At 42.6% G+C, this 17,256-nt stretch overlaps 1 protein-coding gene across 3 annotated transcripts in view; it reads right to left on the reverse strand.

The window, feature by feature from the left end:
- LOC144811058 (ataxin-10-like) overlaps positions 1-17,256 on the reverse strand; it is a 1,101,028-nt gene that overhangs the window by 863,690 nt on the left and 220,082 nt on the right. The window lies entirely within an intron of this gene.

Raw genomic sequence — 17,256 nt, forward strand, 5'->3', positions numbered from 1 at the left:
TATCTTAAACTTGGCCTTAAAACAAAAATCTTTTTGCAGGCGAAGGTTTTTCCTTTCAAGTGCGCTCAGACTTGTCGAGGGCGACCCTTGATAGGCAGTGGGAGCTGGGTCGGGGGATGGAGGCATTCAGAAACTTGGGAGCATCTGTCCAGTTGAGCTTCCCTGCAGCACTCAAGATCATGCTAAATAACAAAATGTTCCACGTCCGCAAAGTTCAAGCAGCAGATGAGTTATTGTTAAGTTTTGGCTCCTCTAAAAATTGACTCTAGCCTAATCACAGGCTGAGAAAGTTTGAAGGCTCTCCTCACATACCAGTTTATAGAGTTTATAGAGCTTACTTATATATGAAAGTACAAAAATCTTACCTAGGTATGAACCTTTCTAATAGTAGATAAAAATATCAGTTTAACTCAGATAAGAAGACACTAAAAAAAAAAAAGGGAATCACATTAATATCACGTAATGCTCTACATAAAACAAAAAAAACAAAACAAAAAAAAGGAATATATCTTTTGTAATAGCAAATCACATAGAGCACGAGTTTATGAATTTTTTCCCTGTATTAAACCCTATATAGATACCACTTTAAGCTATTTAATCAAATACTCAAATTGGAGTGTCCCTACCAGAAGGCTCGACTAAACTTAGGTATGTTTAGTCCTCCAATATTCTAAACTGTAACGCCCCGTCTGAGCCTGGATAGAGTAACAGGGGTATCACAAACCGGATTCCTTCCGGTTGGATAATCAAGGGTTCCTCAGGGGTGGGGGGGTGGTGTTCACGAGGGTAGGGGTTAGGGAAATAAAAAATAAAATGTTTCTCATCTCTATAATGGCGGTCGATAATTCTATAAATAAACAATGGACGAATCTTGCTCACTTGGTAATGCCAAAGGGAATGTATTAGCAGGACTCCCAACCATTATCACTAGATATGGCAATTATGAGTACCATTAAGATTCTCTCCTGGAACGTTAATGGCCTGCGCACCAAACCTAGAGCCAACACAATTGTACAATACATCCAAGATTTTGATGCGCAGGTCATTATTCTCCAGGAGACACACCTGGTTGAGGCTGAAGTACAGGTCTTGGTAAAAAGGAATAGATGGATAAATCTATCAGTTTCCACGTCTCAGACAGTTAATTCGAGAGGGGTTGCCATTTTATTTTAAAAAACCATCACAACAAGACTATTGAAGCAAAAGGTCGACCCTCATGGTAGATGGGCAATCGCGGCTGTCACCACTGGAATCAAGCTAGCCGGGCTGATGAGAGGTGTTACCTCGAAACCGGGCCGGTCCTCGGATGCTTGTTTCCGTTCTGGGAAGGACATGGCTTTTGTAGTTCGGACTGGACTGTTCCCATGGGGCACAGGGTCAGCGCTGATTTGCATATCGCCATTGTCTAACCCAGGGTGGTGTGGAGTGGAAAAACGATGGATTTGGGCCCAGATCTTTGGACTGGGGTGAATGTGTGACATTGATCCACATTCTGTCCATCATTGTTGTGTTTGCAATTACCGCTCTAAGTGTACTGGGGATGCTCAGACGTGAGTCCCAGGCACTCCACACCACTGGAATCAAGCTAGCCGGGCTGATGAGAGGTGTTACCTCGAAACCGGGCCGGTCCTCGGATGCTTGTTTCCGTTCTGGGAAGGACATGGCTTTTGTAGTTCGGACTGGACTGTTCCCATGGGGCACAGGGTCAGCACTGATTTGTATATCGCCATTGTCTAACCCAGGGTGGTGTGGAGTGGAAAAACGATGGATTTGGGCCCAGATCTTTGGACTGGGGTGAATGTGTGACATTGATCCACATTATGTCCATCATTGTTGTGTTTGCAATTACCGCTCTAAGTGTACTGGGGATGCTCAGACGTGAGTCCCAGGCATTCCACACCACTGGAATCAAGCTAGCCGGGCTGATGAGAGGTGTTACCTCGAAACCGGGCCGGTCCTCGGATGCTTGTTTCCGTTCTGGGAAGGACATGGCTTTTGTAGTTCGGACTGGACTGTTCCCATGGGGCACAGGGTCAGCGCTGATTTGCATATCGCCATTGTCTAACCCAGGGTGGTGTGGAGTGGAAAAACGATGGATTTGGGCCCAGATCTTTGGACTGGGGTGAATGTGTGACATTGATCCACATTCTGTCCATCATTGTTGTGTTTGCAATTATCTGTCATGATAGGGGGGTCATGCATTACGTTGGTTGGTTATTATGGGCCTAACCGCGATGATCCATCTGTCCTGGCCACGCTGTTCTCCGAGCTGTTACATTTTCCAGAACCCATGATAATAGCGGGAGATTTTAACATTGTGCTTGATCCGCAGCTGGATAAATCTCCTTCTAGTCGACAACTGGCTCACTCTAAATCCAGAGACCTTCTAATTAATAATATGTATCAATACGGATTTATTGATATTTGGAGGGTAAGGTCGGGTCAGAAATCGGCTTTTCCTTTAGAAACTATAAATACCGTCACAGATCAAGGATCGATTTTATATTGGTAAACAAATGCTTGTATAAGTCAGTTAAGAATATAACTTATCTACCATCTCACCTGTCCGACCATTCGGATATACTCTTAGACTTTGAATTACAGTCCCAAATCTCGACAAGGTCGTGGTCAATCGACAGATCTTTTCTCACATCCCTCGAAGATCTGGAGTATGTTAAGGTGGAGACGCAAGAATTCTTTAAAATTAACATTGGTTCGGCATGCTCTAGTTTAGTATGGGACGCTTTTAAATGCTCTTTGAGAGGGGTCATCAAGAATAAAATTTCGTTTCGTAAGAAACAATACACCCAAGCGGTTACACTAATAGAGGCCAATATATCAAAAGCCCAATCAGAATTAGAAAATCTAAAAAATTGCTCAGATCATGTCATACATGCTAAGCAGGAGGAGCTGATGAAACATAAGGGGCAAAAGGCTTCTGTATTAAACCAGCGTATTCTGCAAAGGTGGGAAGCCAATAAATTAGCCAATTTTGAATTCGGTGAAGGGGCAAGCAAACTACTAGCCTGGAAGTCTAGAACAGATCAAACGCGCAATAACATCGACTCTATAATTACTAGCTCTGGTACAGCATCTTCGGACCCAGAAATAAGGTCAGCTTTCAAAGATTTTTTCCAGGCTATATATCTAGAGGACAATAACATCACCTCTAATGAAGTAGGAAACTGGCTCAATAACATTTCCCTACCAGTACTTTCTAAAGAACAAGTGAATCTGTTAGACCACCCAAGTATGGTTGAAGAGGTATCATCTGCTATATTAAACAGTAAATCTGGGAAGGCGGCGGGCCCTGAAGGCCTTCCGGCAGAGCCATATAAACATATTGCAGCAGATATCGCTCCCTTTCTCACCAAACTATTCAATCAAATACTGGTAGATGGCGATTTACCTCCCTCATCATGGAGCAAAGCTTCCATCACGCTTATTTTGAAACTGGGCAAAGCAGCCACCGCCTGTGGTTCGTATCGTCCAGTTTCAGTTCTCAACGCTGATTATAAGATCTTTGCGTCAATAATAGCCAAGCGATTGGGACAGGTAGCCCCCTCAGTCCTACATCCCAACCAAAAGGGCTTCGTTAAAGGTCGCCAACTTTACGAGCTAATATACGACTTAATAGGTGCAATCGACATGGCAACTAATTCATCACTACCCTTGGCTATTCTCACTTTGGACGCCGCCAAGGCCTTCGACAGGGTCAATTGGAAATACCTGTCGGGGGCCTTGGAAAAATTCGGTGTAGGCAGGGCTTTCCGTAGAGCGGTGGAACTATTGTATCACAAACCTTCAGCCTCAGTCTTGGTTAACGGCAGACTGTCGGAACCTTTTACCATCACAAGGGGCACCCGGCAGGGTTGCTCGCTTTCGCCCCTACTTTTTGATATCTATATGGAGCCATTAGCTCAATTAATTCGTGAAGATATTAATATCGCTCCATTTCGATATAGAGACTGGGAAAAAAAAGTATCTTTATATGCTGACGATCTTATGATCTTTACTTCTGATATCAGCACAGCGTTTCCGTCAGTCATTAATTAGGCACAACAGTTTGGCAACATCTCTGGCTATGAAATTAACGCGACAAAGACTGAGATTATGACATGGAACAGCATAACAGCGCCACTCCCAGTACAACCTTGTGACAGCATGAGATATTTAGGCATAAAAATCCTAAAAGACATCAATCAGATCGCCCATACAAATTTTACTCTGGTGGCCAAAGACTGTAGGAAGTTAATGAATTCCTGGAGACATCTTCCACTGACGCTCCTAGGTCGATCCAATTTAGTTAAGATGTCCATTTTACCTAGGTTGACCTTTGTTTTCAATAGTTTACCACTTTACTTTGGAGAAAAAAAACGATAGCAAAGATGCAGAGCGATATTTCCTCATTCATATGGCGGAATAAAATTGCAAGAATTTCTTGGAATAAATTAAGGCGTCGTAGGGAGAAGGGTGGGTTGGCCGGGCCTGACATTCAAATCTATGCCTGGGCATTTCAGCTGACACATGCCCGAATACTATTTAAAACTCCATCAGATCAGGGTATCGGCCTCTTGTTTTCAACACTATTAAAATGTGAAGGTTTAAACCAGATGGGATTTCTATTCAAGTTTGGAGACCCAAAAATTTTTAAGAAAATTAAGTTGAAGATACTGCAAGGCTTAGCGAGAACCTGGTATAATCTTAGAATTATTACCGAAATAGGCTACTATTCTAATGGTTCTCCTATCTGGAATCTTCCGACTCCTCCGGGGTGGACTAAAGATGCATTGACAAGCCCGCTAAAAGATGCTGGGATCTTAACTTGGGGAGATTTGTTTTTTGAGGGGGAAATGCTTACCTGGGAACATCTTGTGAGTAAGGTAGGCCCCAATCTCTCTAGACTTAAATTCCTTCAGATCTCTAGTTGGGCGCTTGCACAAAAATCTGGTCCCACACGCCGTCCACAACGACCGTTGGGAGGCAATAGTCAACTAGAATCTTCCCTACTCGATAACGCCCCAAAGAGGTTTCCCACTTTTATAAATTAATCTTAGAGGAAATAGACGGACAATTCAATCTTCCGGATCAGCTTTGGGGTTCTTGATTGCCTGCAGTAAATGTAAATGAACTATGGGAGACATCTTTTATCGTTCTCTGGGATATTGTTAAACCTGCCTGGCTGCGAAGAAACCACTTCTTTACCCTTCACAGGGCCTACTATTCTCCTCAGAGGTTGTCCAAATTTTCATCAGGTACACCAGTAGCTTGCCCCCGTTGTGGTCAGGTCGCAGCCTCTGACGCACATATGTTTTATGATTGCTCACATCTAGCATCTTACTAGCAATCAATAAGCAACATATTATCATCTTCTACAGGCATCACTCTGAATATAGATCTAAGCCTTGTAATTCTTGGAGTAATGGACAAAAAACGTAGTGCAAATAACAACCTCTTGTTCTACTCAATGCTAGTGGCCCGACGGGAGATTTGCAGGCGCTGGAAAGAGGCCTCTCCCCCGACACTACAAGACTGGAGTTCTTCCATGCTTTATATATCGAAATTGGATCTTTCCAGGGGTGGTAAACCTGAAAAAAGAGCTTTTTGGTTGAAACTCGATTGGTCTCAATAATTAGAAGCTGGGTTCCCTCCTTCCCCCCCCCCCAGTTCCAATGATTATGAAGCCATGTCGCACTCTCTTCGCTTTATCACGCCTGTCCTTTTTCTTTAAGGTCAATCTGTGGTAAACGCAATGGTGGAATTTGGCTAATGGCAAGCAATATCCTAATAGTACATAAGGGTTTGTGATTTATTGTAAAACTGACTTGGCTGTAGGGTCCTGGCGCTCCTTCGTAACGATCGACCCCTACCAGTCCTGCACTGAGACAGTATGTCTGTTTTTCAAGTCACACTTTTCCTAGTCCACGGTACTGATGGGCCAGCCATGGTTGAGATGAGGAACAAAAAAAACTAAAAAAACTAAAAAAAAAAGTCTAAGGCCCTAATTTAGAGGGTATAAAACCAAAAAGCCATTAATCTGCCATTACAAGTGCAATGGGAAGACGAGCAAAGGTTTCCCAACACCCGCAGCAGAAGGGGCCAGCAACAACTACCCCAGGAAACAAGGAGGACTTAGTTGTTAACTTGAGTTCTCGAACATTGTCCACCGCTGAACATCAGATCCTTAATAAAGGACTTGGTTTCGTGCCCATCAATAGTGGGGATGCTTTACAGTTACGTACCGAGGTTGAGAAATTCTTTAGGAAGATTCGTCTTCACTTCTTCTTTTCCAATGACTCTCATGAACGTGAACAGGAGGACAACTAGACCAATACTGGACTTAAGAAAAAATCTACCTTTATGCCCCTTTATGCCCCTTTATGCCAAGGGTCGGGGGTCGGGCTTTCGAGGAAGCAGTGCTACAGGAGATTAGTACTATGAGTATGACCAAACATAACATCTTTCAAAATTTGTCTAAAATTGAGAAAATGGCAATACACACCCTTGCCAGGGACCAGAATATTACCATCAAACCTGCCGACAAGGGGGGTGCGGTAGTCATTCTCGACACCCCCACGTATCGTGCAGAGTGCCTTAGACAACTGGGTGATCGTAATTCTTACACCTTACTCACCACTGATCCCACCACCAGGTTGGCGACAGAGATTAAAACATTTCTGGAGGAAGCAAGCGCGGAGGGCTGGATCACATCACAAGAGGCTGTGTACCTAGTTAACACCAATCCTGTCACTCCATACTTTTATGCGCTACCCAAAATTCACAAGCCTAATAGGCCCCCTCCTGGACGGCCTATTATATCAGGCATTGGTTCATTGTTGGAGCCTCTCTCCACGTTTGTTGACTACTTCTTGCGACCGTTGGTACGCAATATGCCGACATACCTTCAAGATACGAAGGATGTTCTTTGCCTTCTCCCTGATGTTGACTTCAACATCAAGACTGACGTACTCATCAGTTTCGATATAGAATCACTATACACCTGCATTCCGCAGGAGGAGACCCTACAGGCAATCAGAGGACTTTTGGAGGCACAAGATCATGAGAGCATTACTCCCATTAGTTTCATCATGGAACTAGCGCGACTAGCCATGACAGAACTATTTCCAATTCGAAGATTCTCTGTACCTTCAAACATCTGGTACCTCGATGGGGAGTGTCTTTGCCCCTAGCCTGGCTAACCTATATGCCCATCTTTTTGAGACACACTTTGTACTCAACCACAACAATCCGTTTTTCCATCACACGGTGTTGTGCAAGAGATACATTGATGACGTCTTAGTGGTCTGGCGGGGTGACACTACATCTATACTCCTATTCCGAGATTGGTTGAACTACCAGAACCAATTTCTGAATTTCACGGTTGAGCACAGTAAGATTGAACTCCCCTTCCTAGACCTACTCATCTTTCCGAAAGAGGGCCATCTAGCAAGCAAGTTATATCGTAAACCGATGGCGAGAAACTCTCTCCTCCTCTTCCAAAGTCATCATCCACGCTCTCTCCGGGAAAATTTACCCTTTGGGCAATTTCTTAGGGTGCGTAGGAATTGTTCAGAGAAGAGCAATTTTGAAGAACAATCACGAGACCTGAGTGTCAAATTGAAACAACGACACTATCCCAGTGCTCCGGTCCGAAAAGCACGGAAGAGGGCCGCTAATAATCATCGAGAGGCTCTTCTTGAACCCCCGGTTGAGAAACCTCCCCTGAAACAAATGACGTTTGTGACTACCTTCAGTACGGCTTCCACCTCATTACAGAAGATCATTCGAAAGAATTGGCGCATTCTAAACAGTGCTGGAATTACTATTCCACCACCACGGTTCTCCTTTAAAAGGAGTCAGAATTTGCGAGAAAACCTGGTGCATACACGGCCCCGTTTTTTCCAGCAAGAACCCGTGTCTACGTTGTGGAACCTTCCTCCTGTACAGGGTCATCATCCGTGTGGAGTGTGCTCGGTCTGTCCTCATACTGAGAAGACTTTCACTGTTGACATTGGCACTGAGCGGCCTTGGGTCCTCCGACGCCACACTAATTGCAACAGTGAAAAGGTCATTTATTTGATTACGTGTCCCTGCTCCCTTCGCTACGTTGGGATGACCACGCGAAAGATTACATTGAGGATCCAAGAGCATAAAAGTACTATCAGGAGAAACAGACAAGCCACACGCCTGACTAATCATTTTTTAACCATGGGTCACACTGCGGAAGACATGAGGTGGTTGATATTAGAACAACCATTTATCCCTCCGCATGTCAAAGACATCTCTCGCTATTTATTCATTAAAGAACAGAAATGGATTTATAGGCTTAAATGTGACACCCTTGGGTTAAACGATGATATTCCATGGATCCAAATTTAAGATCAGGTTCCATATTGAATCATAGGGTTATCTAATTAGTCACTATTGGTTCTCTACCACCGAGTCCTACTAATAGATGGCCCCATACATCCTATGTACTGTATTAGCAGGCGGGTTATCCAACTCCGCGCTATCTCACTCTGCCTCTTAAGCAGCTTCATTGGGGTATTGTACTCCTTTGGCCATCAGCGGCTCCCTTTACTTAGTATTTTTGCCGTATATATCACCGACGAGACTACTAGGCGCGTTTTCTAATTCTGCCCTTAAAACGCAGCCTCGTTGGGGGTCACTGAATGCCTCTGGCCACTAGCGGCTTTTTTCACTACCTCGCGACATATACCATTGACGACACAGAACCAATCAGCAGGCTAGAGAGATGAACCAATGGTTGGGTTCATTAGTTACGAGCCTGATGCTATGGTCCGACGGGCTTCTTGATCTGACTCTTTGTTTTGCTTTTGTTTTGCTGGGGTTTGTGGTTCTACATAGTTGTTTTGGCAGGACTCACAAGACAGTTGAGTGTAATTTTACATGTATTACAACTGGCATTTCCTACCAGAATTTAGAAGCAGACCGGTAACGCGAGACAATTAGATGGCCTTTTTGAACATCGACTGGCCAATCAGGACATACCTTCAGCCTTGTCGAGTTTACTTTCCACCATCCTATCAGACACGGGATGCGTGGTTCCCCTTCTGGTCCGCAAACGTGCTGACAGCTTCTTTCATATATAATAGAGTCCTTTCAACGGTTTTAGCGGCACACATTGCGGTTCCCCCTATGGTCCGCGGCTGCACTATTTAAGACTGCCTGTCCGTTCGGGACGCCACCTTCCCCTCGGCTCAGTAGGGGGTCGGAGGCACCGACGGACAGGTCAGTAGGATTGGATCCATCTTTTTCCATCTGAGAAACGCTGGATTGCAACTGCACGATAGATCTTGCCAGCAGTTCCTGTTTCTTTTCCAGCCCAGTAATGCATTCCATAGTGGCTTTAGTTCGCCAGCAGACAATGCTAGATCTTGATCCCTTGTTAGTCTAGCAATGCATTCCACAGCGGATTAATTTTATGAGCAGGCCTAATTTATTGTTTTTGTTGTTACTATTTGACAACATGTCCCTGTTCTATGAGGCACTTTTGCACTTTTTATCACACGTGGGTGCCCCCCCCCCTCTTTTTTGCCTTGTTGCCTTATTTCGCATATTTGGCATCAGGGGCTTGCTAGTCCTCTGGAACCTCTATACTTGCAAGTTGCAAAGTAGCGAGTGGTATCAGCTAGCATGGCTAGTAGACTTTGCCGTCCTATTCTTTTGTAATCCTAGATCTACAGAGTGATTAAGAGACATCATTCACTGGTATCATCACGCAAATGAGTTGATGTTTGACTAGATGCTTTCTGTTTTCTCAGAGCGGGCCTCATTGACCTGAGCGAGTGCCAGGCGAGGTGAGGCCATTCCCAATCCAAATTTTGGGTGAGTTTTTGTTTTCAAAATAAATTTTTTTTAGGCTGATATATGCAGATATATGTTCTTTTACTGACTGTATGTTTGACTACATGCCCACATTGTTTGCTGCATGTTTTATATGTATTACAGGAGAGGATAATATCCAAACAAGACCACACCTTCAACCAATCAGACGCTAACCATTGGGTAGGTCTTCCTGGTACACTTGGTTGTATCTATTTGTGTGTTTTTTCTGGTTCTTTTTGAGCACAGTTTTTTTCACCGTTGCAGTAGTGTTCCATTCATAGGTCCTGAAGAAAGCCATTTGGTGGCTGAAACATGTTGACCAGCGATTAGACCACTTGGTAGTTATATTTGTTAAACACTACCCTCACTCTGCGTTTTAATCTTGCCATTTGGGTGGCCTCATTAATAAAATTGTTTTTTTGGCATCCTCATAGGCAATTTTACACTCACTATTCTTACACCACACTCCTTTTATTGCACTGCAACTTTTCCTTTCCCACAGCCCTTTACCTTCTTCCTGTGGCGGCACACACCGGTAATTTGAATGCCAGCTCTTCCTCATGATTGTTCAGTGAGGATTCTGGATGTTACCAGTGAGGAACAAAATCCCAAATGATGATGCTCCGCCAACGGGTGGGCTGATGGGTCTTTTATAGTTCCATCTTCCCTGTCTTTTCTCCCCTCACAACTTTGTCTATACACTTCATAGTTGTAGTAATTGTGTTGTCTAACAAGTAGACTCTTTCTTTGCCAGCCTTTCAGACCCTTAGTACCCCTTGTGTGTTTTTTGCTAGCTAGACTTAGGGGGTACGGTACTATTCGGTCTTTAATCATTGCTCCCCTTAGGACCCTTTCATAAAGTTTTTGTTTTGGCCATTACGTAAACATATGCAGATGGTAGGTGTTAGTGCGTTGAATATGCGTTTAATTTTATATTAACAGTCTTAGATCGTTGGCTATTTGGCACCACAGGGCACTGATTTAAACCCTTCTCTTCTGAAACAAGGGATATGCTGTTGTAAACTGAGTAGCAAACAGAAGTGAGATCTCCAACTTATATCCGTACTGTGGAATATTTAGTGTCACTCAATAACTACCAGACCCTCAAGTTCGACTGCTTAAATGGATTATTCAAAGAGTCAGCTATACCTGTACCAACTATATTTATAAGGTGGTCCATTTGAAGTTAATAAAACACATTTGAACTCTCTGGCAATATTCCAATGTTTCAATGTTATTATACACAAAAAAATAAAAGCCCAAGATTTAGCTGCAAAGCCCATTATAGAAAAAAATTGAAATTAAGCCCTATGCAGCTGAGTGTGTATTACTTGGAAATGGTGTTCATCCACCTGCATTGTTATGTACTGGACGCGTTTGGCCATGCAAATCTGCTGTACACAGCACAGGTCATTGTGAGCAGAGGAGCAACTAGAGCCAAATTTGGGAGGTTTGGGGGGGCTAAGAACATTTTTCGGGGGGGGCTGATTCTCCAAGCAATAGGCAGAGTGGAGCTGCAGGGGCTCTAAGAAGGGGTGGAAAACAACAAAGCCTCATTAACAAGCAAATGGTCTTTTAAAGACGTGTGAAGTACTCGTGTGAGGCTGTGTGAGTGTCCGGGAAGCTGTCTCCGCCCGGGCTGACACACACAATGTGGGGCTGAAGCTCTTTCAGTCCAATGGGTGTTGCAAGCCTGATTGTGAGTGCATTATAGAGATGGTTTCTGTGAATTTGGGTAGCCACCGGGAGACAATCTGGAGGTCTACTGTTAATATTGATGTCGATGTACGCAATGATACGTGTATGGCCAAAAACTGAATTGAATCACTGTTGTCAAAATCCACCGAAATGACCTCTCCATCAACCCAGAGGCAGAAATACGTGGCCAGGAATGCCCTGCACCCTAGGCCTGAGGCTACTGAAGTTAGGAACACTCAGTCAATCAGGACACAGCACACACTACACAGGCAGTGACCACAAACACACCATGCTGGACATCTTGACACGTTACACACTAGCCCACATTGTGTCAATGCAAGGTCGAGAACTACCTGCATTTGTCGTCAGGTGGGAGTAATTTATGGCTTCACGACAAACCCCTAAACAGATCCCAGGATGCTAGTTTCGGGTCCAGGGAAGACTTAGTTTGGCAGTTCGGGCTGGACTGTTCCCATGAGGATCAGGGTCAAGACTGATTTGCATATGTCTGGGTCTGAACTGGGGTGGCGCAGTGAGCTAAAGAACGATGATGGATTAAACCCAGATCTGTGACCGGGGGTGAATGTCTGAAAAGTTTCAGCGCTCCGTCCATCATCTCCTTGTCTATGCTTTGTTCGCCCTAAATTGGCAGGGTATGCCCAGACGTGGGTCCCTTGCTCACTTTGACACTGGATTCAAGCTAGCCTGGCTGATGAGGGGTGAAACTCTGAAACAGGTCCCAGGGTGCTTGTTTCCGGTCCAGGGAAGACCTGGTGTTTGCAGTTTGGGCTGGACTGTTCCCATAAGGATCAGGGTCAAGACTGACTTGCATAAGGCTGGGTCTGAACTGAGGTGGCAAAGTGAGCTAAGGACCGATGAAGGAGGATTAAACCCAGATCTGTGACTGGGGTAAATGTCTGAAAAGTGTCAGTGCTCCGTCCATCATCTCCTTTTGTTTGCTTCATGTCAAGACCCACATTCCACTCTGAAAACAGGATCTATGAATTGTTTTTATTATGCTTCAGGAAATGTATAAAATTACATTAAAAACTAATGTACTTTGATTCAGTTCTCAGACCTGTTTCTGTATGCTGAACTCCATGCCGTAGTGTTTGATTAAACCAGCTGTTCCTGTTTTGTCAAACGCCTCACGACTTTTTTGTTTTCAAGGTAAATTCATATTCGAGCAACACTACTGCAGCCTGAGGTGTCAAGGCACTAGATTACACCACTCCTAATCCATCAGAAACACCTACTGCATTGGATTGGGCAGGGCTAATCGTGATTGCCCTGCCTACTGCCAATCCGCAATTGTATTCCAACATGCTAACTCCTTACATGCCTCTCTTTTCTTCTCCTGTGCCATCCTTTGCTAGACAGTGGAAGCAGATGGTAACCAGCACTCACTTACCAGCGGCTCAGGGAAAGCATATTGCCTCCAGGCCTGCTCTTGGATCCCGAGCCTCGTTGAATCCCAGAACCACTCTCAAGGTCCTCCCTGGTGAAGTCACAAGTAGTCTCATTGGTGATGTAATTTGACATGTCTTAAAATACCATCAGTATTGATGGCAGTGATATTGTGTGTAAGATCATGCCCGAAACCATAAGCAGTGCCTACTGGTGGCAAGTGCTAGTCTGTGTATCTAAACATAACTGACCAATTTGAGTGGTTTTCAAGTTTTGTTTAGTAAACATACTATCACTAAATAGCTAAACTAAGTGTAGCTAACCAGAACTGACCAATTTGAGTGGTTGTCAAGTTTTGTTTGGTAAACATACTATTACTAAATAGCTAAACTAAAGTGGCCGCCCCTCATACAACAAACCAAATTAAACACCATCTACATCATCTAGGCCAGACACCTTCTAGAACAGCCCACACCAAGCAAGCCAAAGGCAAAGCTTTATATAACCAAATGAAGAAGGAAAAATCTCAAACAGAAACCCCTCACCACATCGGTTACAGAATTATGGAACAGACTCATTTTTCATGTAAAGATCTCCCATCTCTCACAACGTTCAATGCCAAGCTAAAAACTTTATGAACTACATCTCTCCGAGTATCAATATACTTCATATCAGTCCACAATAATCTTTTCTTAGATGAATATGGAATGTAGGAACAGCAGCTACATTACTTATAAGTGTACTCTAATCAGCATGTTTACTTTCTTCCTTCACCTATCTCACCCTTAACCACGCAGCATGCATAAGGAACTGTGCTGAATGTCTCTCTTAACCGCTGTTGCGCTCTTTCTCTCTTCCTATCTCACTTCATCTTGTCATTTTTTACTTTCAGGTATTAGTTGAACATAATAAATACTAATACTTTCAAAAATATGTTAATGTCATATGCACAAAAGAAATCACAACGTATGCTACGGTTCTTTTTCGGTTAATCTTTGGGCTTTTTTGATATTCTGCATCCACATCCCTTGCACCAACCCTTGATGCACACAGCCTTCTACCCTGTGGCAAGATCCTGTGCACAACAAACTGTGTACCCATCCCCAGCTGTGATAGGTGAAGACCATGTGTAGTGGGGAATAGCAAGAGGAACTGGACTAACAAAGCTGAATACTCATTCGTATTTTAAACATAAACGGCATTAATAAATCTCATTTAAATAAAAAAGTAACCAGTTCCTGGGCAATGGATATTCTGATGTTTACTAACTGAGGAACAAAGAAGAGGGAAGTAAAGAAAGAAAAAATATTTGGCCCAGTATAGGTAGTTCTTGAAATAACTTCTCTTATTTTTATGTGCACTTTGTGATGATATTGTGCTTTTAAATATTTTTTCTATTTTGTCTAAACACTTTCAGTATTGACTACTTATTCCATCAATCATCAAGTTTAATATATTTGATTTAGTTCTCTACTGAGAACAACAAATTTCATACAGAACATGTTATAACTATTTGCGTTACAAAACGTTCAATGCAGATTTAAAAAAGTTTTAAAAAATGTAAAAAAGTTGTGGGGAGATTTAAAAAGCGAGATCAGACTGCACAAATGTGCGGTTACATCTAAATTGGATTGTTTATAAGTAGCGCCTCCTAGCCTCGACCAGTTTCAGGTTCGGACATACTGACAATACGTGCTTTAGATCTTGCACTCCACCATTGCAAAGATCGCAACTACTAGTAGCATATTCTTTGCGAGTCCTTTTAAAAGTCAATGAATTAAATGGAAATAACCCAAGCCACAATAAAATTATACAATGCCCAATTCCATGCCTTAAGGAAAAACAAATATATTGTTGAGCCTGTATGTAAGTAATTGATTCTGCATAATATTAATAATGGTGTATTTAGAACGGCACAAAATGTTCAGATCAAAGCTGATCCTTGGCATCAGATGTTTCAGAAAAATTTCAATTGGGCGGGAGTCCATGATTTCAAGAGTACAGTTGTGAATTTTAATAATTTAAAAGCAGTAATCAAATTCGGGCTTAAAGTATATTTTGTAGATTCGGGCTCAAACGTCTCAATTTTTAGTAAGAATCTTAAGGTGCCTTGATCTGCATGTAGGCCCATCTTAATTTATTGGTGATTGTTCTTGCGAAGGCACTGACTAAAGAAATTTCCAAGTGCAGTGCTAGTGCAGGAACAGCTTGTTGGACCTTAGCCAATTTGTGGGGGATTTTCCCTTCTTTAGTTTGTATTTGATGCCACTGGGTAATTGGAATGTATTTCTGACTGTATGATAGGATTGGGGGGATCTTAGAACTGTAAACCTGTAGTAAGGAAAAGAAGTGCCTTTGCCCAAAAGATGATTATAATTGTTGAAGGGCCCCCACATGTCAGTCTGCTTTTCGACTCAAGTGCTGGTGATGGGAGTTTAGTAGTGTTTGGTTGAAAATTGGCCCCAAGTAGGTATATTCTTTAACACCACTTCTATTGTTTCGCCTCCCAATGTCCAGTTGTATTTTGTGTAATGGATTTTCCCTCTGAATGGGACTACTTTTGTGTTAGTTATATTTAGAACCAAGAAGTTTTCTTTTGTAGATCTTGTTAGCACGTCTAAGTTCCTTTGTAATCCGAAAGGTGTAAGATCGAAGATTACCACGTCGTCAGCATACATCATTATGTGTATGTTACATGATGCACTCTTCAGAGGGAAACTGACAACATGCAGAAAACTGTCCGGGAGGTCATTGTGGTATAATGAAAAAAGAAGGGGAGCCAGTAGGCAACCTTGCCTAAGACCATTTGGTGTGGCTATTGGGCTAGTAAGTCCCTTCTTTTCCCATTTGTACTTGGCACCAAGTTTCGGAATGTAGTAAAATAATTAGATGAAGAAGAGTTTCCAGGATCCCCTGATTTCTGAGTTTGTTCCAGAGTGTTGGTCTGTCCACTCTATTGAACGCGGTTGAAAAATCAACAAAGACGGCATAAACGACCTGCTATTTTTAGATACGTATTTGTCGATAATTGTCTGTAAAACTGGTATATTATCCGTTACTGAAAATTTCTGTCTGAACCCGGCCTGATTAAGAAGAATCACTCCGGAAGAAAAGGCCCAATCTTTAAGATGGTCCAAGACACTTGCCGCAAAGATCTTCCCTATTGCGTCCAACAGTGCAATCTGTCGGTAGTTACCTGGTTGCAGCCAACTGATAAAAGCTCAGAAATCAGGTAAGTTGTAGAAGGAGCTTTAATATACAACCATCAACAGGTAGAGATTACAGCAAACTGATTCTTCAACAATTGGATTGTAATCATTCCATTAATGATGCAATCAACTATGACATTCTTAAAGATACAGTAACATAACACATCCCCTATACATAATAAAAGAATAAAATGAATTCTTTATTATGAGATAAAAATAATAACTATAAAAGAAGATTATATGATAACAGAAAAATTATTAATACATCACATAATCATTAAACTTCCTGGGAAGTTGTAAAGACCTTCTAGGAGTAGAAGAAGAAGCATTGGAATTGCTGGAGAGATTGGAATTATCTTTGAAATGATTTCTGACATCATTGCACTTGGTTAGTTTAGACATGTTCCAAGTGCAACCATTGTCTAAGGTGACAACATTTTTTCTAATGGAAATAATGGTGAAAGGACCAATGAAGTTTGAGACACCTTTGTGACCAAATTTCGTTTTTTTCACAAGAACGCTGTCACCTATGTTCCATTTCTTATGTTTAACAACCATTCTAATATCATAACGTTGTTTATACTTTTGCTGATAATTAGTCAATACTTCTCTCCTCTTTACTTCTCTTTCAATGCTATCTCCACTCACTTTCTCCGGATGCCAAGTAGGATTAAGTTTAGAACAAGCTAATCTACCCCTCAAGGCTTCAAAAGGAGACCTCTGCATGACAGCATTAGGAGTCGTGCGGTGTGCCCACCACGTCTCCCTTAAAACACTGCTAAATGAAATCTTGGACTCTAAGGCCCTCTGTGCGCAACTTTTCACAACTCTATTCATTCTCTCCGTGAGACCATTTGCTTGAGGAGAGTAAAGAGCTGTTTTCTGATGAATTATACCCAGGCTTTTCAAGAAACTTCCCATTTCATTGGAAGTGAATTGTACTCCATTGTCAGTGAGTAAAATTTTGGGAACACCCTCCGACACAAACACATCTTTTAAAAAGTCAATTACAGTTCTGGAGTTGACTGCACTCATGCATTTGGATACTACCCATTTAGAAGTGTAATCAACTAATAATACAACATATCTCTCA

Source organism: Lissotriton helveticus, chromosome 1_1, assembly GCF_964261635.1.
Source record: "Lissotriton helveticus chromosome 1_1, aLisHel1.1, whole genome shotgun sequence".
Taxonomy (NCBI): Eukaryota; Metazoa; Chordata; class Amphibia; order Caudata; family Salamandridae; genus Lissotriton; species Lissotriton helveticus.